General features: G+C 37.3%; 1 protein-coding gene across 2 annotated transcripts in view; it reads left to right on the top strand.

Moving 5' to 3' along the window:
• Nucleotides 1-24,505, top strand: part of SIK3 (SIK family kinase 3) — a 281,901-nt gene that overhangs the window by 104,140 nt on the left and 153,256 nt on the right. The gene's annotated exons all lie outside the window — the stretch shown is intronic.

Genomic DNA, 24,505 nt, shown 5'->3' on the forward strand with positions numbered 1-24,505 from the left:
GCTGCAGCCTACGCTGTTGCCGGCGACTCACAGCAGCCCAGCTCCAGGTTGAGCTGTTGTTCATCATCTTAGCTGTAGAGGGCGCAGCATCACTGGCCCTCGTATGTGGGATCCGAACCAGCGGCCCTGCTGCTCAGAGCTGGCGCTCCCAAGCGAGCTCCTAACCAGCTGAGCCACTCGGCCAGCCCGAGACCAGGCAACTCTTACCAGTTATTTGAGGTAGCTACACTAGGCATATCTAATATGCCTTCCAGGTCTCAAGTCTTGAGACTACTGTCACCAACTTTAATTAGAATTTGGTTTTGGGACCTCTTTATTATTCCATAGCCTTTAACTTTGTTTCCCTTCTCATTGCCTGGTAGGAATTCAACCAGTGTTGGTGGAAGGTGAGATGAGGAGAGAGGAGGTAGGAGTCTCACCATAGTTGGAATAAAGTTATTGCAGGTGGGAAGAAGTGATCTTGTAACTCTGTGATTGTTTAAACCTTTTTAAGATTAGAAGGAAAGAATTGTGTCAGGTCTTAATTAATAGTGTCGTTTTGGGGCCGGCTGAGTGGCACAATGGTTAGGAACTGGCTTGGGACGCCAGAGGGCCCGGTTCGGATCCCACATGTGAAGGCCAGTGACACTGCCCTCTACAAAAAAAAAAAAAAATAGTGTCATTGTGTCATTTCCTCCCTCCCCCATTATTATTATCTTTTGTCAGAATTGATTAACAAAATGCATTTACCCAAGTGTTTTCAGTGTTCCTGTTAGTGTAGTTCAAGTAATACTGATCTTACTTGTATCAACATATGCTCCTAAACCTAGATTCAGTGAGCTTATCTGTTACAGCTTAATTAAGGACAATCTCCAGTCTTAGTTCAGACTAGTTAAATTCAGGGTTGCAGTCTATCAGTTTTGAGTGCTGTCTATAGAGAGTTATTTGGAGAGGATTTTTAGTATATACAATTCCTATGGTAGCATTTTGGTATTTTATAAATACCTTAGTCTAATTTCTCACTTCTTTTGCTTTCTTTCATTCTCTACAATTTCGGTAGATGCCCAGATGAAGGCAGTAGCATGTGGATAATCAGGATTTATCATTTTGAGCATTCCTTGCTAAAGTGTAATTTTCAGCAATGTCTTGCATCTGAAATGGGAACCAATCTGTTTTCCTCATTTATATATTAATCTATCAATAAGTAGTTTGCTCTGCCTTTAAATTCCATCTTGAATTGTTTCTTTTTATATGTGGAATTTATCTCCCTACCTAAAGCAAATAGAATAGCTATAGCAGCAAAATCAAAGTAACAGTAAGAATAGCTTTTGTTTACAGAGTACTTACTGTGTACCTGGCATTGGGTTGAATATATTATTTTATTTAACCCTGAGATGAACCCTGTGAGCTAGGTACTTTTGTTATCTCTATTTTACAGTAAAAGACATTGTACTTAGAGATGTTAAGCAAATTTTAGAAAGTGCAAAGCTGGTCAGTTGTGGAGCTTGAATTTCAAATAGATCTGCCGAAGTCAAGCCTTTTCTTTTGTGTTCTTATTCACTAAAGACTCATTGAGCAGAAACAAGTGAGTGCTGGGCACATGCAGCTTGGTTAATTCTATATAAATCCTTTCAGATTCTGAATAGTGTAGACCCGATAAAGTCACTGTGAATTTCTTATCATGACAAGAGACTTAGCGTTGCAAAAAATCAGCCTTATAGGGAAGGAGATGTTAATGTGGCAGGCAGACTAACTTTTCCTCTTGGGTGGTGGTGGTTGGTCATTGCTCAAATACTACAAAGGCAGCATTTGTGTGACAAGGCATATAGCCTAAGGCAGTACACTGGCTGCTTTTCATGGGGGCAAATATGCACTCCACCAGCGCTGGCTACCTGTAAGGAATGTGAGCATGTTGGATTTGAGAACAGGAAAAACACACTTCCACCTCATTTCACGGTAGAGTTCACTTAGGGATACAGACTTTTGGGTGATAGTAACTGTTACTTTCTGCTTGTGATTCCTGATGCTTGCATAATGCTAACCTGGTAGATATTGTTAGATGACAAGTCGTCCTCCTACATATTCTCCATGAAAGAACTGCTACTGACAAGCATTTTATTACAATATATTGAGAATTCTGCTTGATGCTGTTTTAGGTTAAAGTGTATTTATTGTGAAGTAAAATATTGTGAAATGTTATTTTTTTCCTTCTTCTGGAATGTGGTATTTTTTTCCCCAGTAATGTACTCAAATGCAAGTGTATTGTGAAGAAGAAGACGTTATTGCTCAGGTGGACCCCAGTGAAAGTAACTTAAGTATGTAAATAGATTCTGCTTCTATTTGGGAAAACGAGCTATGATGGATGCTATATTTTTTTCTTGGGAGACTAATACTTTATCCCAACATTTACAGCTTAAGGCCAATATTCTCCAGAATCAGGAAGTTTTTTAGATGTTACTATAGTCTTCAAAATGTAGGCTTTAAAAAGTAGGGAAGAGAATTTAGGGTAGATACAAAGACAGGATTTTAAAAGCACGGAAAGGTCAGGGAAGTGTAAATGGTGTCATAAGGCCAAAGCACAATAACAGTGTAGGTAGTGGCAAGAGATGAGAAAAGTTAGTTGACACCAGACAATGAGCTTTGTATTTTATGCTAAGAAGTATAGATTTGTTCCTGCAGATTATTGTGAAACTCATAATATCTTTTAAGAAGGGGACAGAGTCAAGTTGGCTTTTATTTATTCATAAGTAAAATGTGGAGGGTAGATTGAAGGTAGGGAGACTATTTTACTCATTACATTCATTATTAGGAGACTATTGTAATCATTCAAGCAAGAAATAATTACTTGAATTAGGGGATTGTTTAGGGGTACAGAAAAGGATACATGTCATTCATTCATTATTTGAGAAATATATATTAAGTTCCTGTTAATTGTCAGACACAGTTAGTTACACATTGGGTTAACATCGTGAACAAGATACAGCTACTGCCTTCAGGGAGCTTACAGTCTAGTGGGAGATTTGACAAATAACAGGCAATTAACAACTGTCAAGTACTGGAATGGCTTTTATTATAGCATATAGAGCTTAACCCAGTCTCGGGGCAGGAAAGCCTTTTTAGGAGAGCGTAAGTAGAAGTCAGGTAAGTAAAGTTGTTCAAGATGTGAGGGTGGAGTTTGGGGTGTTGGAAAACCAAGTGTTTCACTTGAGGAAATAGTATCTGAAAATGGCTAGAAAATGAGAGAAAAACCCTGGTTTGTTGGAACTACAGATCATTTAGTGTGCCTGCGTTGTGGAGAGCAAGGAGGTGGGTGAGAGAAAACCGGGCCAGGGATGTGAAACAGTTACCTTACAAGCCACATGAAGGTGTTTGCTTAAGAGCAAATAAACTGTTTTAAGCTGAAGAGGGCCATGATCAAATTAGACCTTTAGAAAACTCCCTCTGGGAGAGGAGGAGGAATAGTGCAAGTGATGAAGGAGGTGCCAGGGAGGTAGGGGCAGGTCTTTGGGAAAGCAGAAGGAAGAGTTTAAAGAAGGGCATGGTCAGTTCTGTCAAACCCTGCTCGGAAGCCATTAAGATGGAGATAGAGAAGTACCTACTGAATTTGGTATCAGCAGGTCAGTTAGTGATCTTAATGAGAAGAGTTTCAGGGAAGTGGTAGGGATGGCAGGCAGATTCCAGAGGACTGAGGAGTGTGAGGTAAGGAGGTAGCACTAGTGATTAAAGACTCATAGAAACTTGGTTATGAGGAGATAAAGAGCAGTTGTGAGAATAGGGAAGGAGAAGGGTCAAGCTCTCGAAGGTTCTAATCAGGCCGAAGAGTTGTCTGCTGATGTGGCTGCTACAAGGGGAACAGTGAGTTGGGGAGGAGAATTAACATTATTTTGAATGTTGTTTGAATACTTGTTAGTTGTTGCCCATAATTTTGCTGGACAGGTATTACGATTGTTGGAAATTGGAAAAATCTGTCCAGCTTAATGCTGATACTGGATTTTAGGATTTCAAGAGTGGAATAGTTACAGATTATGACTAATCCAGGAGCAGGAATGGGATAACAAAGTGGAGTGGAGATAAAGGCCCTTGGTAGTAAGGTCATAGTTATGGAAAGCTGCCCAGAATGGTGGTTGGAACTAGGATGAAGACAGAACCAGACATCCAAGGTATTCTCTATTGAAAGATGACCTGGAAATAAGTTATGACATTGACTTAGTAGTATAGTTGAGTAACTGCACCTCTGAGGAGAGGAAGGTTTTCTTGCTATCCCCACACCCATCTGAAGGTGGGAGAACTTTGGGGAGAGGGAATAATGATACCATATTCTAATTCCTATACAGGAGGAAAATTTGCCAACAAAGTAGTCTATTTTTTTTTTAAAGATTTATGTTGGGGAATTGGGGGATGGGAACAGCGCTGGGGAATTGGGGGAAGGGGAACAGACAAGTTGCTGTCGTTTTGTTCTTCAGTCTAGTTGTGGAGGACGTTGCTTCACTGGCCCAAGTTGGCACCATCATTGCGCTCTTCCCAGGCGAGGCAGATTAGTCGCCGGCTTCTGAACGGCTGCTCACGGTGGTTGCTGGCCACTCACGCTGGCTGCTGGCTACACACAGTAGCCCATGGCAACCAACTGCAGCAGGGGCTGCAGTCTACGCCGTCGCCGGCGACTCACGGCAGCCCAGCTCCAGGTGGAGCTGTTGTTCAGCATCTTAGCTGTGGAGGGCAGTGTCACTGGCCCTCATATGTGGGATCTGAACTGGGGCCCTCTGGCGTCCCAAGCCAGCTCTTAACCAACACGCCACTTGGCTGGCCCCAAAGTAGAGTCTTTTAGCTGTGGTCCTTTTTTGAGAGTACTGTTTTATGAATAGATTTAGTCTATGATTCTTTGTGGAGATTACTTCTCAGTTTCTTTCATATAAATGCGTTTGGAAAACTTCTAAGCAACCTGTTGTCATTTGCTAATGTTACTGTAACCTGGTATCAATGACTAATGATCTCATTGGTCCAGTTATCTCTCCTGCCACCCCCAGCTATGCTGGCATTAGTAAGTACATTAATAGTCTCTAAGAAATGCATTCATTAAAAACTAGGTAATCACTTTGGAGCTGGCCTTGGCAATATCTGAATGAGTTGTACAAGTTAGAGAAAATCATGAGCTGAAAGCTACTCCGACTTTCAAATTGGTTTGGGCAAGGTAACAAGAGATGAATCAGTTGTAATTTAATGGGATCTGATACTACTTTTATAAGATACTACTTTTATAAGATATATCACTTTAATATGATGCTTTGTCATTAATGTTTTAGTAACCTGACAGCATTAAAGGGAGTTGATATTTCCTATTTTATTATTTCTTGGCTCCATGACAGAGCTATGTATTAAAATGCACTTAAGATTTTAAAAGGATGTCTAAGAAAGTAGTTAAAAAACAAATGCCAAGTGGGTTGATCTGACTTATAAACTCTAACAGTGTGTAGCCAATTGAAGGTAGATTTTATTATTCAAGGTATTGTGTCAGCACTCCTGTGTATACCTTCAATATTGGAGCATACGTGTAAGTAATGGAGATGTTATCTTGCCTAACAATAGGTTTGAGGAAGTAGTTTCCAAGACAGAAATAGAATAGTGTTTTTTTATGCTATTTCCCCTTATACTGGGGGTGCCAAAAAAATGTATACACCTGACTTGTATTCATCTTTTGTTATCAGTATATATTGAGTATTACAATTTTAATACAGTTTTTTCATTTCTTAAAATGTATATACATTTCTTGGCACCCTCTGTACAAGATTGGTAAAATTCAAAGGTTGGGCAAGAGGCTTTGAGCTAAAAGTGAGCAGACAGGAATTTTTAGCATTAATGAAAAAATACATAATTATATAATATACATACCTAATATTAGATATATCTTTTTTTTTTAAAGATTTTTATTGGGGAATTGGGGGATGGGAACAGTGCTGGGGAATTGGGGGAAGGGGAACAGACAAGTCGCCGGCTTCTGGACGGCCGCTCACGCTGGCTGCTGGCCGCTCACGCTGGCTGCTGGCTACACACGGTAGCCCATGGCAACCTACTGCTGCAGGGGCTGCAGGCTACACCGTCGCCGGTGACTCAAGGCAGCCCAGCTCCAGGTTGAGCTGTTGTTTAGCATCTTAGGTGTAGAGGGCAGTGTCAGCGGTCCTCACATGCGGGATCCGAACCGGGGCCCTCTGGCGTCCCAAGCCAGCTCTTAACCATCGCACCGCTCGGCCGGCCCTTAGATATATCTTATATACATATCAGCCACAATCAAAGAAATGTTAGTTAGAATGACATTCTTTTTTACTTTCCAAAATGGCAAAGTTTTATTTAATAAAAGATCATACTCAGTGTTGCTGTTAAGGTGGGTGACTAGGTAGGCACAGCTTCAGTGATATGTGTCAGTTGCCTTAAAAACGTGTATGCTCTGACTTAGCGTTTTCAGTTTTAGGAGTCTTAGAGATAATCATAGGTCAAAAGAAGAATGTAGCCATAAGTGTATTTACTGTAGCATTGTTTACAATAGGGAAAAAAAAAAACCAAACAAAAATAAATACCCAAGAAAACTAAAATTCCAGTCCTGGGAGATCAATTTTAAATTATGATCGACTTTCATAATATTGTAGAAAACTATTTAAAGCATTGAAAGATAAACAGTGTGTGTTCCTAAGTAGAAAAAATATATTCTTTGTGGTATTTGTGCACAGTGTAGTTTCATTTTTGTGTTGATAGATATATACATAGGAAAAAACTACGTACATGTTCAAGGAATTCAGGGTGAGGCATAGAGTAGGTGAGCCACATGTACCTGAGGAGACTGGGGTGACGATGGAGCTGAGGCTGAGGAGGAAAACATTAAGCCAGGTCACAAAGGCACAGTGCTCTTCACTAAACTGGGGGTGGCATGCCATGAGTGGTAACATTAGCAATTTATTTTTTGATCTGTATATTCTAAATTTTCTACAATAAACATGTATTACTTTGTAATTAAAAGTACTTTATTTTAAAAAACAAACAAAGGTGATTGTGCTCAGCTTTCAATGAACTGTCAGAAGAGTTTGTTGTGAATTTAGCAAGTAGGTTAATTGCATACGGTATGATGAAAATGATTATTCATTTTCCTTATTTTTGTACTCTTAGCCATGGGATTCTTTTGGAAAGACATTAAATGAAAGCAAAGTATGGAAAAATGATTTATATTTAAAGTCAGGTTGCTAGATCATGGAAAATTGAAACATTTTACTGAATTGCTTCTTCAGATCAAGAATAGTTTTAAATTTAAAGGTATTCTTAAAGATCCACCTGCCTCCTGTGTCTCACAAGGTTATACTCTTACTGATCTGATAAGACATACAAATATGTGGAACTTCAGTCTTCTGTAAAACAAGTGTTCATTTGGATTTTTAGCAATTAGGATTGTAATTTAGTTGCCATCACTCTCTATCCTGAGTTTAGAGGAAACACAGATTTTAAAGAATTTTAGAGGAATTGAAGTTGTAGTTTCAGAAAAGTCAGACACTTCAGTTGTAGAAATGTAGTTGGAGTGCAAACATCTATCTGTGACTTAGTTATCAAATACTTTGTTATTACAACTTAGTGTAAAGAAGTGATGGACCTAAGAATAAACTATATCAACCAATACAAAACAACATAATGCTTTACACTTCAGATTTGAACCTATGATTCTAGAACTATTTAACTATATGGTCAAACTCTAGACAAGTTTGGTTCTCCTGTGATTTTTGTGAAAGTATATTTTCTTTCATAAATCTTTCGAAGGAAAAGTTAAGAATTGTCATTAGTAAATAAATCTGCAATCTGATTTGAAATGTGCCTTGATTTCATATAACTTTGCTCTTAAAGGAAGTGTATAGTTGTCAGTATTCTGTTTGATTTGTTGAAAATGGATCACTTCGTAAAATTCGTTCTCTAACTGTATACTTTAGTTTGATTAAAAGAAGCTTTTCAGATTAGTTTGGGATTATGACTAAATTTCCATTTTTGTGTGGCCAATAATTTATACTTTTACTGTATTTATCAAGCAAAAAGTCATGTAACTGCACACATAAAGATTTATAATTCTATGGCTGTTCTTGAAATTTTTCAGTGATCTTGGCATTGCAGAAAAAGCAAAGTATTAAATTAGATGAGACCTCTCTGTGCCAGGCTGGGGCTTTCTCAGGTGTATAGTGCTAAAGTTTTTGAAGAAATGGTGAAAGCCATACCTTTGTTCTGCCATTTTGTCCTGTCTCTTACTATGGTGAAATTGAGGTTTTAAACATTTGTTTCCATTTACATTCAAAATCCATCCTAAGTAAGAAAAAGAAGAATTACAGATATTTTTCAAACAACAGCTGTCAGTCTTTTACTTACTTTCCTTCCCTCGAGCCCCTGAATAGCTTATCTTTGGGTTATTATATATAGTACCCTGATATGGATTCTACTCTGGTATTAATGAGGTGCCACTGTTTCAATCTATCCTAGGTTTCTAGGCATTTCTAAAAATGGTAGCAGGGGAAAAAACTTTTAATTGATCCCAGACGTTACGGGAACCGTGAAAGTAATCGGGTTGTTAAATTGATTCAGCAGACGTTTATTAAGCACCTGCTATGTGCTTGGTGCATTGTTCTAGTCGACATTGGTGTTACAAAGATCGGGAAGGAATAAAGATACATAAAGCACTAGAGGACATAGATGAGGAGATGATCAATTCTGTTTGGAAGCTGTCTAGAAAAGTCTCTTGCATACACATTTGTTCTTTTTTAGAGCAACTGTATTCAACTTTGTTATTTAAAAAAGGAATCAGCATTCTTTGTCAACAGTGGCGCTCTTGTGCCCTTTTGGGTCTCACTCTTCCCTGACTGTCCTGAATCTTACTTCCTCAAGTTGTTAACTCCAGAGAGTGGTAAAATTGTTTGCGTTGAGGGTGGATTTGGGAGTTCTTTTTTGATCGCGGAATAAAGTGAAAAGGTCCTCTTTTGTGGATGAATGTGATGCTGGTCAGAGACCATAAACCTCCCAATTTTAAGTCTGCATGCTTCCATTAACAAATTAAGAATAGTGAAATATCTCCCTGTTTATTCTTTTTATGTCAAGTATAGAGAAATGCTATGTTTTCATCCTGTTGGATCTGCTATCTCATGCCACTAGATTTGGGCATGTTTATGTTATTGATATTGTTTTGATATTAAAAGTACAGCTATATTTAAGAGAATATTTTCTTATTTTCACCCTCTTGACTTAGTCAAGCTATAATATGGAATTGAATGGTTTATAATTTATTTTGTTTACTGAATAAAATTTTGTTCCTTATTTTTAAGTTTGAAAACATGTGAGTGAAAGGCTTAGCAAAATGAACAGCATTTTGCTAGATACTGTGGATGGTGTTTAGGAAAGATAGGGTCCCTGCCCTGAAGGAGATTATTACCTTGTATACTTAGAACTAACACAGTCAGAGAACAGTATACGTTTACATTTATCCTCAGCAGCTAGGTTGTTGAGAGGATTAGGAGTGATCACTAGGGGATCAAAATAGTGGAGCCTTCTTGGAGAATCTGAGCTGTTTTCTGGAAGGTTGGTGACATTTGCACAGGTAGAAAGTGGGGGTAAGAGGTGCCTGGAAGGTGGGCCTTTTAAAAAGACTGTTGTTGCTGCAGAGACAGAAACAAAAAGGGGTGTTTTTTGTGAAGGTGAGTGAAGAGTAGCAGCAGAACTAAATCTGCTTGTTAGGGGGCAGTAATTGGAGAGATTGTGTGGGGACAGGTTTTAGAGCAGCAGTTCTCAACCTTCCTAATGCCGCGACCCCTTAATACAGTTCCTCATGTTGTGGTGACCCCCAACCATAAAATTATTTTCGTTGCTACTCTATAACTGTAATTTTGCTACTGTTATGAATCGTAATGTAAATATCTTTTTGTTTTCCGATGGTCTTAGGCGACCCCTGTGAAAGGGTCATTCGACTCCCAAAGGGGTCGTGACCCACAGGTTGAGAACTGCTGTTTTAGAGGATCTGGAAAGCCAGACCCAGAAGTTTGAGTTTGGTGTGAGTAAACACAGGTTCCTGATGCACTATGAAAGGAGTGTTTTAGGAACTTTAGTCTGACAATGATATTTTAGGGGATAGTTTGCAGTATATGTAACTGTGGTCAAGATGAGGAGATTCATTAGATAATCTCAAAGGGATTTTGTGATCATTTGTTGAATCCTTACCAAGCACTGTTTGTCCTAAGTACTTTACTCATTATTTCATTTAAACCTCAAAACTACCCTGTGCATTAGATAGTATTACTGTCTTCACCTTAACAGGTAAGGAAACCGAAGCACAACAAGGTCAAGCAACTTTTTAAGGTCACAACATTTATAAGGAGTAGAGCAGTCAGTCTGGCTTCAGAAGCCAGGGTCTTAAACACTGTGCTGTATCTAAAATGTTATGTTTTCCAGAGAAAAGAAAAGTAACATTCTTTTCTTCTGTGTTAATTTTTTTCCTTATTAATTCCCTATCTCCTTACCTACAACATGGTTTGTCCTAGTGGCCTTAGAATAAAGATTTGGCTTGGGGATTTCAAATAGGCTTGCTTATTTCAAACTCTTTTCCAAACTAGTGACTACTGGTTACTTGTAAATACTAATGGATTGTCGGGAAAGTCATGACACATTTTTGCATTGAAAAACAGAAATATACGTCATGACTTTCCCGACAGCTCAATACTTTGTAATTTCACTATTTTCCTTCTCAACTGTGACAAATCAAAACAACTTTAGATTGGACTTTAAGCCTGGAGGAAGGGGAGGCTAATTCCATAAATGTTTCTGGTTTGCTGAGTTTCTATACCTAGGTCAGATGATAAACAGTAATGGTTTTAATATTTATATCTGGTTAAATAGGCACTATTTGTACCTACCTATTTAAATGATAAGCTGACAGAAGCTCTCTTTAAAAAAATAACGGATACACAGAGTTGGGATTTCTGCAGTCAGAAGATTGATAATTCATTTTTAATTCATTTGAGGTCGTTCTAACTGATGTATGTATACTGCGTAATTTAGAAAAGGCAGTTACTTGGCAGTTGGTGTGTTCCAGCTTCCCTTTGTCATTGACAATTGGTCTTTGCTGCATGACTTTTTAGGACAAGGAATTGAGCTCCTGTAAATGCACTTCAGAGGTTTTCCCACTAATGATTTTTCCTCTTGTACTTTACTGTTTGGTTTCTTTGGCAACCTGGCTTTCCCTAGTATGCTGCTGACGTCTTTACAGCCTCTCTTCCTGTCCACAACCCCTCCTGAAATGTGAGGGTTTTTTTTCCCCCTTGATGCTTTAGGACTGCACTAGAAGAATAAGCATGTTTTCTTAAATCTCTGTGCCTATATGCTTCTCAGAATATATTAGAGAAGGATAGAGAAAATAAATTACTTTTAGAAGCTAAGTAACCTATATTTTTGGGTTTCATGGTTTCAGCCATAAAAGGCTAAATTTATTCTGTTCGCAGTGGTTTTTTTGTTTGTTTGTTTATTTGTTTTTTGTTAAACAGCAACAACAAAAATGTTTTCCATTTAAACCAGACATTTTATAATTAAAATATTTTAGGAATGTATGGTGTTATAGAGGGAAAAACAATTTGAATATGGTGCACATAGTTTGGTTATTATAGGGTTATGCTGTGATTTGTCTTTTTAAAAATCTATAAAAAGCATTTCTATGATTGTGAGGAAGGGAAGGGGAAGTAAGTAAAGACATAAACACTGTTGTTCACATTTGGTTCCTTTGTGATACTTTTTGAATCTCCATTCCTTGACCCTATTAGCGTCACTATTCTGGGCAGAGGTGGCCATTTCTACCACCTAAAGCACAGTGAGAAGCCCTATTTCTTTAAATACAAATGAAACAGTTTGTGCAGTTAATATATATTGGGTGCTACATGGTTGATCCTAACTATCTATAGTTGCCATGTTACTTATTTTGACATTTGGAAACATTTTACTTCTCTCTCTCTCTCTCTCTCTCTCTCTCTCTCTCTCTCTCTGTCTTCTCTCTCTCTCTCTCTATATATATGTATATGCATGCTGTGGAGTGTATGGGGTGTAGGTGAGGAATGGTTAAGAAAGGAAGAGCTAGAACAGAAATAGTAAAAATTGCTACACAAGTGCCTTTCACTGTAGGCACACAAATATATGAGGTTTCTATATTGTGTCTAAATATAGATGTTCCTCAACTTACGATGGAATTAGGACCTGATACACCCATGGTAAGGTGAAAACAGTGTAAGTAAAAAATGCATTTAATATATCTAATCTACTGAACAAAATAGCTTAGCCTAGCCTACCTTAAACTTGTTCAGAACACAATATCCTGGAAACAGTGGCAACACAATACATGGTAGAGTATTGCTTGTTTACTCTTGTGATTGGTGGCTGACGGAGCTGCAGCTCACTGCCTCTTACCAGCAAGCACCACGAGAGAGTAGAGAGTATTGTACCGAATATTGCTAGCCTGGGAAAAGATCAAAATTTGAAGTATGGTTTCTACTGAATGCGTATCATTTTTACACCATCATAAAGTCAAAACATTGTAAGTTGAACCATTGTTAGTTGGGGACCATCTGTTACATGAAAAGAAAAGATGACTTTCTTTTTCGGAATTTGTAATAAATTGAATGTTGTATGTGTATGAGTGTATATGTATATATACATGGATGTGTGCTATAAGTTAGGAATGAAAAACATACTGCAGAAGCAGGAAGAGGAAGGAATTAATTGTGCCTGCAGAAGTCAGGGAAGGCTACATTAAAAAAAAAATTGACCACAGAGCTGGCTGTAGAAAATTGAATGAGAATTACTAGTTGTGCTCAGTGGTTAGTACCAAAAAGTGTGGTGGTGGGGAAGGGGACAATAGCTGGGAATATTGGAAGATATAGTTGAAAAGTAGGTTGGAGGCAGATTGTGAAATACTTAAGCAATAGACAACCACCAAAGTGTGTGTGTGTATTTTTTTTTTTTAAGCTGAGCCATCCTTGCCACCTGTTGGCAGCTCAGCGACTGCTCAACTCAGGCCAGGAATCAAACTGCTGTTGCTCAGAGCTCAAACTCTTGAGTGAGCTCTTAATCAACTGAGCCACTCGGCTGGCCCAACCAAAGTATATTTTTGATTTAGTGTTTTAGATCAGATTCATGTTTTGAGAGTATCTCTAATAACATAAAGTTATGTGTACTTCATGACTGCAACCATATGATAAATAATGAATTAGTAACTTAATTATTAGGGTGATGAATTATACTTGGTTTCCCCCTTCAATTAAAAAAAAATTCTGTAATGAGGCAGTTTTATGCAGTGGTTAAGAGTTAGAATTTGATATTGAACTTCTAGTCTCCCATTTATCTGCCTTGCCCTGAGCAGCAAGGCTGCGGTTCGGATCCCACATTGAGGGCCAGTGATGCTCGCCCTCTACAGCTAAGATGATGAACAACAGCTCAACCTGGAGCTGGGCTGCTGTGAGTCGCCAGTGATGGCGTAGGCTGCAGCAGGGCTGCAGTGGGCTGCCGTGAGCTACGTGAGTGGCTGGCAGCCAGTGTGAGTGGCCGGCAGCCGGTGTGAGCTACCGGGAGCTGCTGTGAGTGGCCAACCAATGACCGGTGACCAATTGCCTTACCCGGTAAGAGCACAATGATCATACCAACATGGGCCAGTGAAGCGACGTCCTCCACAACTAGACTAAAGAACAAAACAGCAATTTGTCTACCTGTCTGTTCCCCTTCCCCAATTCCCCAACGCTGTTCCCTCCCCCAATCCCCCAATAAAATCTTTAAAAAAAAAGCAAATAGAATTGTATGGAAACACGTCATCTGAGGGACATTTGAACATGCAAAATAATGAAGAATGGGGAAAGACGCTGCTGACTGGGCATTATTGACCAGAAACCTGCATTTAAAGTTTAAAGTGCTTGGGTAAAATGACTGGTTTTCCTGGTTTATCCTCATATTCCCCTCCCCCTGCACCTGTGTCTCCTTGCCATTATCACCCACAGCATAGAAGAATATTCTTTTATTTACTTTCATCTTATTTGGAAGAGAGACTAGAATGTAGATTATTTAGAAGCAAGGAGGGAGAATTGAGGTCTTTTCAAAATTAGGTATTTCTCTTTATAGACATGGCATATATCTTCTTTTGGGTTCTTTACTGATGTTTTGTAGTGTTCACCATAAAAATTTCACACATTTTTGTAATCTCCCCCTCCCCCTCAGGCTTCTGATAGTTTGTGGCTATTGTTAATGTGTTCTTTTAAAAATCATTATTGTCATCATCACATCTTCTTATTTTGCACTTAGGTTTTACGTATCCCCTCAATGCTTCAGCTTCATCATCTCTGAAACAAAGGGGTTGGATTAGAATAAAATATTTCCAAGGACCTTTCTAGTGTTAACATTATGTGGTTCTGTGCCTTCACATACTTTGTGAGGTACAACTTTGAGTTGTACCACCCAGACTACAGATAAGTTCTGTGAACACAACCAAACAGATTTGTTCATCTGTGTTTGCATGTGTTTAATACACTTGGTTCTTTGTATAATGATTCTTTAACATGTTGAGGTAATGAGTGAATACTTAACCATTTAAAAAACAACCCTCAAAAGTACAGTTTCTTATTCCGGTTGAAATGGTTTACTGTTATCTTCTCATTCCTGCATTTTTGTTTGTTGCTATGTTAGTTTTGCTGCATATTTCCTCTCCTAAAAATAGATGGCCTTTAAACCATAATTTTTATAAATATTTGCATCTCAAGTCAAATTTTTCCTATAACATAGATTTCATTGGGTTTCATTAGAGCAGGCTATGTTGAGAGCTTTCTACCACATGTTTATTCTCTTTCATACCTCTGTCCTAAGAAGCCTATGTGCAGATGTCAGAAGATTCCATTGGGAGTGTGAGTAGTATTCTTGAATTATTTTAATATTCATTTCCACTGGGTGGAGGGAAGCAAATGTTGTAATCTCTGAGAATATATTCAATCCTATCCCTAAAATGTACCTGAACAGCAGTCTATTTTTTATATTTTTTATAAAAATATAGGTTATGTAAGTTTTTTTTCTAGATGCTGGCCAGAAATTTGTTGAAACAAATTCAAATGGCTAAACACATTTTAACCTTCATTTGAATAGGGTTCCATAAAATGAATTCAGGACAAAGGTTGGTGGAGGTCACTTGTTGGGCACTTACTACTGGCTTGAGGTTGGAGGAAAGACCTGCTTCATCTGGGATGAAAAAGAAAAGGCAAGTTTGGGGTTCATAAGATGAATAGAGACATAAAAGAAATTGAAGGACTTCTTCATATTTGTTTTTCTCTATCAAGCACAAGACGGAATTATCTGTTGAAAGTTAGGGGTCTGAGTTTAATTAGAAGACTCGAAAGTGACAGAAATTTGGAATTCCTAGGAAACAGGGTAGGGCCTGATCAGGGATATGTGGAATAATAATAATAGTATTAATAATAATAACAACAATCAGAACAGCCAGTCTCTGTTAGTTACCTTTTCTTTGCCAGCTCCTGTTCTAGATGATTTATGTTTTAACCTTTATAACAACTTTATTAAGACACTAAGTGATAGAGTTAAGATTCCAGCTTCATTCTCTTGCTCCAAATCTAGGTCCTTTTCTCTTTCTGCACTCTTAATGACATTGGGAGTCTCTACTTGACATTGAAAGCCAGAAGTTTAGAGTGTAACTTAAAAATTGTTCTTCAGAGAAAGGAGGAAAAATGGACTGAAAAAAGAGTATATATTCAAAATATGTTATAACAAATACATTGATGCTTTTTCCCCACTAGAATGGTTGATGCCCTTGATGGGTTGCTTTCCTAACTGAAGCGAGCTACTAGAGGCTGGTAGAAACCCAGATCTGGTCATGTGACTTGACAGTTAGATGTATTTGAAATTATAAACTCATTTTCTCCCTAAGGCTTGTGTTTCTGAAATACTGGATTGAGGTTAATGCTTTTAAGTTCTTCAGTTTCTATGCAGGGGGAAATGAGGACCTTATTATTTGTAATTAATCTATTTATTGAATAGGTATTATTTGGATTCCTTTATTTGTATTAAGGGACTGTTACAAAGTATACAAGTTTTTTTTTTAACAATAGCATCTTTTTATGCATGTTCATTATTGCTCTAAATAAACACAAATTCTATAAAAAGAAGACCCCATTTTTCTTAGAATAATAAATGGAAGCTTAAGTTTCTTGTTTGTTTTTATTTGACATATATGAAGGTACTTTCAAAGATATAGGTGAGCAAATGGAGGTAAAAGTGTTTGTTGTAAAACAGACCAAAACAAATTAAGTTATAGATGAACCCTGTAGTGACTAGCGTTTTAATGTCCAGATGGACAAGTAAACCCTTATTAATTTACAAGGGTAACATCAATTAATTAACTTCTACACTGTAATTAATTTATATGAATACCCTTATTACTCAGATGGGAAAATCCGTTACTGTGTTATGGATTAGATTGACATTGCCTAAAACTGTAGAATGTAACTTTGCCCCTAATCTGCATATGTTAGATTACTTATAATGAGACTGAGCATTTCTTTCTTCCAGGTTGAACCCTTTTAAACTTCATAATATTTCATATGCTAAATGTATGCTGTGTACTCTCTACCTTGTTATGATGCCTAACTCTTTGATTTTAATATTAGGAAAAGAACTATAAATAAGCTATGAAATGAAATACAGTATAGATGGATTCTATCAACATGGTACATGCAAACTACTATACAATATGGGTGGGGTTTGTTGCAGACTCTTTTCATAAGTAGAAAACTTACAAAAGACATGTTTTGAAGTTTTGCTATGAAGAAAGATTGCTAGTGAATGAAAAGAACTTTTTGTAGACCCCAATTTGGGAGTTTGGTAACTGGTAATTTTGGATTCTATACACAGAATATCTCAGAGTAAAACTATCTAAGTTTTGTATCCAAAGCTATTAATTTCTTCAATTATGAAAAGAAACCACAGATTGCATAATGGCATTGGTATTTTGTTGGTATGGAGAGGATGATCTCAGAAGGCTTGTAAGTCTGTGTTGGGATGTGTGTGACACGTGCCTTTTTTCTGATTTTTTTATTTAAACAGTCTTAGACACATTTTTAAACTGTAGTTATCCTGGTTAGCAAACCCAAATCAGTGCACAAAAGCAACCACTTTTGCCAGTGCAAACGCATACTTTGCTGAGTTTTCTAATCTGGGCTCCAGAGTTTATACATAGCAAATTCTAAACTCTGCCAAGTTCTGTTATGACCCAGAGGGGAGCAGAGCAAAATGAGATGAAGAATCTGGAAATGCATGATGCCTGTAGGGTAAATTACATTTTGGAATTTGCTTCCATGTGGCTTTTCTCCTCATGGACCACTGTGATGTTTAACAGGCTGAGCTGGAAAGGTCATATTGCATAAGATGAAGAACAATAAATGGTCTGTTCAGTGACTTGCTGTTAAGTCTCCTGTCAGTGCCGACTAATAGTTGTAATAGCCATTTCTCCTCTGGGATATAAATTTGGCTGTCATATTTTTGGGAATATGGTAATTTATAGCCATTGCTTTTATCGTGGTAAGGAGATCTAACATTTAAAGGGTCTTATACCAGTGGCTTATGGCTTTTTGTTTTTCTTCCTCATGAACTATTGCTGCTTCTTTTGCGCCTTGACTGTAATTTACAAGAGTATCTGTTAAAAAAAAATGTTTGTGAATGTTAAATCCATTTAATTCATTTTCATTTTGCTAAAGAGAACTTGAATTTATCCTTTTTTTAGGACATTGGCCATAGAAATAGTTTGGTTTTTTTTCCCTTTAAATCAATAAAATTTCCTTTTTATTGGGTTGTGGTACCAATTTTAAACTGTGTTTAAAATATGTACAGGGGCAGAGAGCACGGTCGGATTTAAAAGATGTGAAGAGTCTGGGGCAGAATTTAGTGTAGCTAATAAGTTTAAATTCCCTCAGATTTGCTTTTTAGGAAGTGTATTAATTACAGACATTTTCCAGATCATTTCTATCTGAGTGATATGTGATGTTTTACATAGCTGCCTTTTAAAAATATAGATGTATTACTTAAATTGTCATTTTTTAACAGGTGAAATAGCTTAAAATGAATGATGAGTATTTTCTTTTTCAGTAATGTGGTAGATTAGATGTGCAGAGAAGCTCCTTCTGGTCAGAATTTTTTTTTTTTAAGATTTTATTGGGGAATTGGGGAGGGGAACAGCGCTGGGGAATTGGGGAAGGGGAACAGACAAGTTGCTGTCCTTTTGTTCTTCAGTCTAGTTGTGGAGGACATTGCTTCACTGGCCCATGTTGGTATTATCATTGCACTCTTCCTGGGTCAGGCAGTTGCTCTCTGGCCATTGGACGGCCGCTCACGGCGGCTCACTAGGGCCGCTGGCCGCTCACGGTGGCTGCTGGCTGCGCATGGTAGCTTATGGCAGCCCACTGCAGCCTATGCCACTGCAGCCCAGCTCCAGGTTGAGCTGTTGTTCACAATCTTAGCTATAGAGGGCGCAGCTTACTGGCACATGTGGGAATCGAACTGGCAGCCGTGTTCAGAGCTCGCGCTCTTACCTACTGAGCCACTTGGCCTGCCCGGGTCAGGATATTTTTAAATGAAGGAAAAAATGTGTGCATGCATATAAAAGATAGGTAAAATGCTGAAGCTCATGTTAGAAAAACAATTGAAGGCCTTGAAAGGAATAGAAAGCATGATTGCATGAAGTAGAATAAGCTCTGAAAGTGGTTTTTATGTTGAGGTTTTCTAATAGGATTAGAACAACAGGGAGAGACAAGAGAGAAAGAACAGTGTCCAAGCAGAGTGGGAGGTCATATTGGAGACTGTCCCATATGAACCTGGGGCCCAGAAAGGCGACTTGGTCTCAGTAAATGAGGATAGAAGATGCCCTGCATAGGGACCCTTGCTTGTTAACACCTTGGATCTGGATGGGGTGGAGGAAGTCTCGCCAAAGCTGCCTAGGCAGATGCCCCAGCTGCCCGTACTCCCGTGGGTTTGTAACCAGATTTCACCCTGTGAGGCCTCAAAATCTCTAAGCTGATCACTTAGTTGAAAGTACTCCCAGTTGGTTGTGATTCCCAGTGTCTGAGAGAATCAAATTCAAATCTCTAGAAACAGTTTATAGACTGGCCTGACAGAATTTTTATAAAGTTGCAGGAAATGTGAGCTTGCACAAGAAAACAAGCAACTTAGTTAGATGTATTATCCAAATTACATTTTCCGAAGATGGCTGCAACAGGATTTCCCTACCCATGTGCTCCTCCTATAGACCCTTGCTATTTTACCATCAAGAAGTACAATCTCTGTCCTGTTTCGTTAAATCTGGGCAAGCCTTTGTGACTGCTTTGACCAAAAGAATATGACAGAAATGATACTATGTGATTTCTGAGGCTAAACCATACAAGTGCCACACATTTCTTCCTTATTCTCCGGGGCTACTCTTCCTTGGAAGCAATCACCATACTGTAAATAAGACCTTACAGTCCATGGAGAAGCCATGTGGAGAGGAACTGAGGCCTTAGGCCCATGGCACCAACCAAGCTCCCAGCTGACAGCCAGTACTAACTTGCCAGCCTTGTAAGTAAGCCATCTTGAAAGCAGACCCTCCAACCTCCTGTCAAGCTGTCCTGGTGTTGCCATGTGGAGCAGAGACATGCTGTCCTTTCTGAGCCCTGGACAGATTGCAAATTTGTGAGCAAAATAAGTGATTGTTGTTTTAATTCATTAAGTTTTGGAGTGGTTTGTTACGCAGTGATAGATAACTCAAACATTAGCAGTAATCATCAGTCTTGTAAAGGCTACAGATGTTTAAAGAAATAAAGAAGGGGATTAAAATATGATATGATGAAGAGAACTTCAAAATTGATGAGGAAGATGTTAAAGAAGAGCTCAGGCTCAGTAAAACTTCTAGAAATAAAAAAACATAAGTGAAAAACACAATGGAAGGATGATACAGATTGAATAGAGTTCAACAGTGAACTGGAAGATAGATGTATTTGAAGAAAATTTTTAGAATTTAGTACAGAGAGAAGAGATGGGATATATGAGGTTTAGTGACATAGAGGATGACAAGATACCATGTATTACCGATTTAGTGGTTCTCAAACATTTTGATCTGAGGACCCCTTATATGCTTTTAAAAATTATTGAGACCCCCAGATTGGTTTTGTGTATGTGGGTTACACATAACTTGGTCATATTTCTGTATATATATTATAGTTCAATAAAAAACTTACTTCAAAAAAGACAATGCCTTAAAGAGAGTGAAAACATAAGCTACAACATGAGATGTACTGACAAAGTTTGTTACCCAGAATATAAAAGACCTCCTTAAATTAAAAAAAATTTATAAAATAAATAAATAAATAAATAGGAAAAAAGGAAATAGAAAACTCATGTTTATTTCACAGAAGCAGAAACAAATGGCCCATGAACACATGAGAAAATCCTCAACCTTTTTAGTAATCAAGGAAACGCAAATTAAAACAGGGAGGAATTATTTGTCCCTCACCCCCCACCATACTGGGAACAATTAAAAATAACAGTTGTTGAAGATGATACTTCATCTTCTGTTGGATATAACCATTTTGGAAACTATTTGGCTTTACTTAGTGATTCCTAAGGATATATATACCCTAGTGAAACTCTTGCACTCATGGCCCAGGAGACATGTATAAGAATGTTTAAAGCACTGTTCTTAGTAGCTAAAAATGCAAACAACTCAAATGTCTTAGGAACTGTAAAGCAATGAATAAATGTGGTATATTCATAAAAGGATATTCAGCATAAAAGGATATTTAGCATAAAGTAAATTAGTTACTACTACATGCATCTAAATGGAGGGATATTATAAATAGAATAAGGATCAAAAAGACAGTTAAAATAATAATTATGATTCTATTTATATGACGTTTAAGAACAGGCAAATTTAAACAATAGGTTGTTTGGTGATACTTATATGGTAAAATTGTAAAGAAAAGAAAAGTAACAATAACATAAATTTTAGGATAATGGTTATCTTGAGGTGGGGGTGGAATGGAAAAGCACATAAGGAACTATGGTTTGTAGGATGTAATTTGCAATAAAAATTTCTATGAGTGTGTTCTTGAAAGGAACCCTACAGTGATTCTTTTCCTAAGGAAAGAATTGTGGTAATGCAAACATTAGCTCTTAATTAACCTTTTTGGTAGGTGTTCTTGCATATAAAATCCTTCAGTAAATATATTTTGAATTTAATTTTCACTGTTTCTTTATGTCAACCTTGCCAAGTAGGTAGCATGCCAAGAAGAAGATGAACGTAGGAGGATTTATCCACAAGGTTGAGTTCAATGGTTGCAGCTATAGAATAAGAAATTAGGCCTCTTATTCTACCTGTCTTCAAATTGGCTTACTATTATTAAAAACAAAAGACTGTTTCTTCATTTGTTTTTTTTGTTTGTTTGTTTGGTTGGTTTTTTTGGTCAGCTGCAGAGCCACTCTTTTGCCTTTACCCCTTACCTGAGTCTGCTATTTATTAAAAATCTCCATATATTAAGATCTCTTCCTCTTCTGAAGGAATGTGAAACCCAATAATTACACAGAGACTTGACCTACGCTGGAGGAACCAAAGGACAAACCCTCCCCTCCCCACCAGCTTTCTTCATCCTCTTTTGGTTAAAAAGCAGAGATTCTGGGAGGTGAGGTCCAGAACTTCCTATATTTATTTTTCTTTGGAGAGTCTAATACAGTTTGTTCCTGTCCCGTGTATCAGAAGTTTCCCCATGTGTTTATTGCTTGTAGACTAATGGTCTTGGTGCTGGTGAATCCGTCCCATGTTTGCTGATCTGGAAATGTTTGGCCATTTCCCAAGTCACTGTGGCTTAGAGAAAATAAGGATAAAAGAATCTATTCATTTGCTTTGATTTTTAATTGTCTTATTTTATATATTTGATTTTGTAGACACCTCAGTCCTTTTTTTTAAAAAAGTAGTTGAGATCTAAACACACACACTTACGCTGATGAATTAATCAATTGGAATAATAGTTTGAACTAGTCATCTCATTTAGTTATTGATGTGATTGCCTAGTAACCGTTATTCTAGTTCTGCCTTCATTCTATATCCCTGTTGTCATTTTGCTAAGTTGGTATGTTATTCCCATCCCAATTTTTGATCTTCACTGTACCCATTGATTTTTTTTTAAAATAAGTTCCCCCTAAACTATAAGCAAAAATGTTTTTGGTTTGGCTCATTAACAGTTGCTAAATCACAACTCGGTTCTGGGTCCTAGGTCCTGTATCAGGTGCTTGAGACTTTTCTAAACCCATTGTTTTGTGTAATACCATCCTTAATAGAGCAAGGTGAATATCAATATCTGGAATATTGATTATTAGGAGATAAGATGCGTACATAAGGATGGATGTATAGACCAATGGAATAGGTTCAAGAGCCTAGAAATAATCCTTTTAGTTATGGCCATTGGACTTTTGAAAAAGGTGCCAAGACAATTGAATGGAGAAAGAATAGTTCTTTCATTTCACCAAATGGTGCTGGGACACATGCAAAAATGTGAAGTTGGACCTCTGCTTTACATCATAAATGAAAATGAACTCAAGATGGATCATAGATATACATACATGTAAGAGCTAAAAATATAAAACTCTTAGAACAAAACATAGGAGTAAATCTTTGTGATCTGGAGTTAAGCAATGGCTTCTTAGGTATGATGCCAAAAGCACAAGAGGCAAAAGAAAAAATACACAAATTGCACTATATCAAAATTAAAAACTTTTCTGCTGCAAACAATACCGTTAAAAAAATGAAAGGCAGCTCACAGAATGGGAGAAAATATTTGAAAATTACATATAAGGGATTTTATTCAAAATATATACAGAGGGTGCCAAAAAAATGTATACACATTTTAAGAAAGGACAGCTGTATTAAAATTGTAATGCTCAATATATACTGGTAACAAAAGATGAATACAAGTCACGTTTGACTTCTGCAATTACAAGAGTTGTTCAAAGTGGGTACGGTACCATCAGCGTCCAGACAGTTCTGATTACAGTGAACTGCTTGAGCAACGTTGACTGAAGTGGCCACTTGTATACATGTTTTTGGCACCCCCAGTAAGAGGAACCCTTACAACCCAAAAATACAACCTTATTACAAAATAATCAAAGAAGGTATACAGCTGGCCAATAAACACATAAAAAGATGCACAACATCACAAAAGGTGTACAGGAAACTCTAAAAAATCACAATGAGATACTGCTTCACACCCACTAGGATGGCTATAATAAAAAAAGATGGACAATAACAAGTATTGGTGAAGATGTGGAGAAATTAGAACCATCTCTTGCAGTGCTGATAGAAAAGTGAAATAAATGTAGCCACTTCTCCTTAAAATTTCCAAAAAATACTATATATGAAGTTAACATATGACCCAGGATTTCACATGGAGTTAACGTATGACCCAGGATTCCATTCCTGGTGTAAATCCAAGAGAAATGAAAACATATCCACACAAACATTTTATATGAATATTCATAGCAACATTGTTCATAATCAAAATGTGGAAACAACCAAGATGTCCATCAATTGATGAATGGATAATTAAAAAGAGGTATTTCTATACAATGGAATAATATTTGGCAGTAAAAAGCAATGAATGCTGCAAACAAGGTGCCCCTTAAAAATATTATCTAGGTGAAAGACGAGAGTCATAAAAAACCACATATTGTATGACTCCATTTTTTGAAATGTTCAGTATAGGCAAATTTAGAGACAGAAAGTAGGTTAGCGGTTGCTTAGGGCTGGTGAGGACTTGAATGGTGAATGGGTCGTGATGGCCTATGGATTCAGGATTTCTTTTAGAGGGGACAAAATGTTCAAAATTAGATTGCTGTGATAGTTGCACTGACCTGTGAATGTACTACAAAGCTTCTAATTGTACACTTTAAATGGGTGATTATATGGTATGTGAATAATATCTCAATAAAGCTGTTTTAAAAAAAAAGAATACAAGGAAACAGGGAAACCTTTGCTAAGGAGAAATACTGATGTGGTTATTTGTTTTGTAAATGAATTTCTTGTTCTTAACTCTGGCTGAATAGTTGCAATTTTTTTTTAAGTCTACTTTTGAGGAGAATTTTCAGTTGTCTTTAATAAAAGACCTATAGACTAAAACTTTTAAACAAATTAAAAAAAATAAGAGCCAAATAGTGTAGGGGAGAAGGAAGATGGATATTTTACCTGAAAACTTAGGCTAACTATAACTATCACAGTTCACTTAGTTTTGACTTTCAGTGAAGGCAAACAAAAAACCATGATGAATTCTTTAATATACATTATTAAGTAAAAGGAAGCAATTCAGTTGAGAAAAGCTATTTCTCAGCATTTGCTATCAGGTTCACAAAACTATGTAAAAAAAAGAAAATATTATTGAATAGTAAATTAACAAAAATTCTAAAATATTCTTCAGGGGGAAAT

This window comes from Hipposideros armiger, unplaced genomic scaffold (assembly GCF_001890085.2).
Source record: "Hipposideros armiger isolate ML-2016 unplaced genomic scaffold, ASM189008v1 scaffold_111, whole genome shotgun sequence".
Taxonomy (NCBI): Eukaryota; Metazoa; Chordata; class Mammalia; order Chiroptera; family Hipposideridae; genus Hipposideros; species Hipposideros armiger.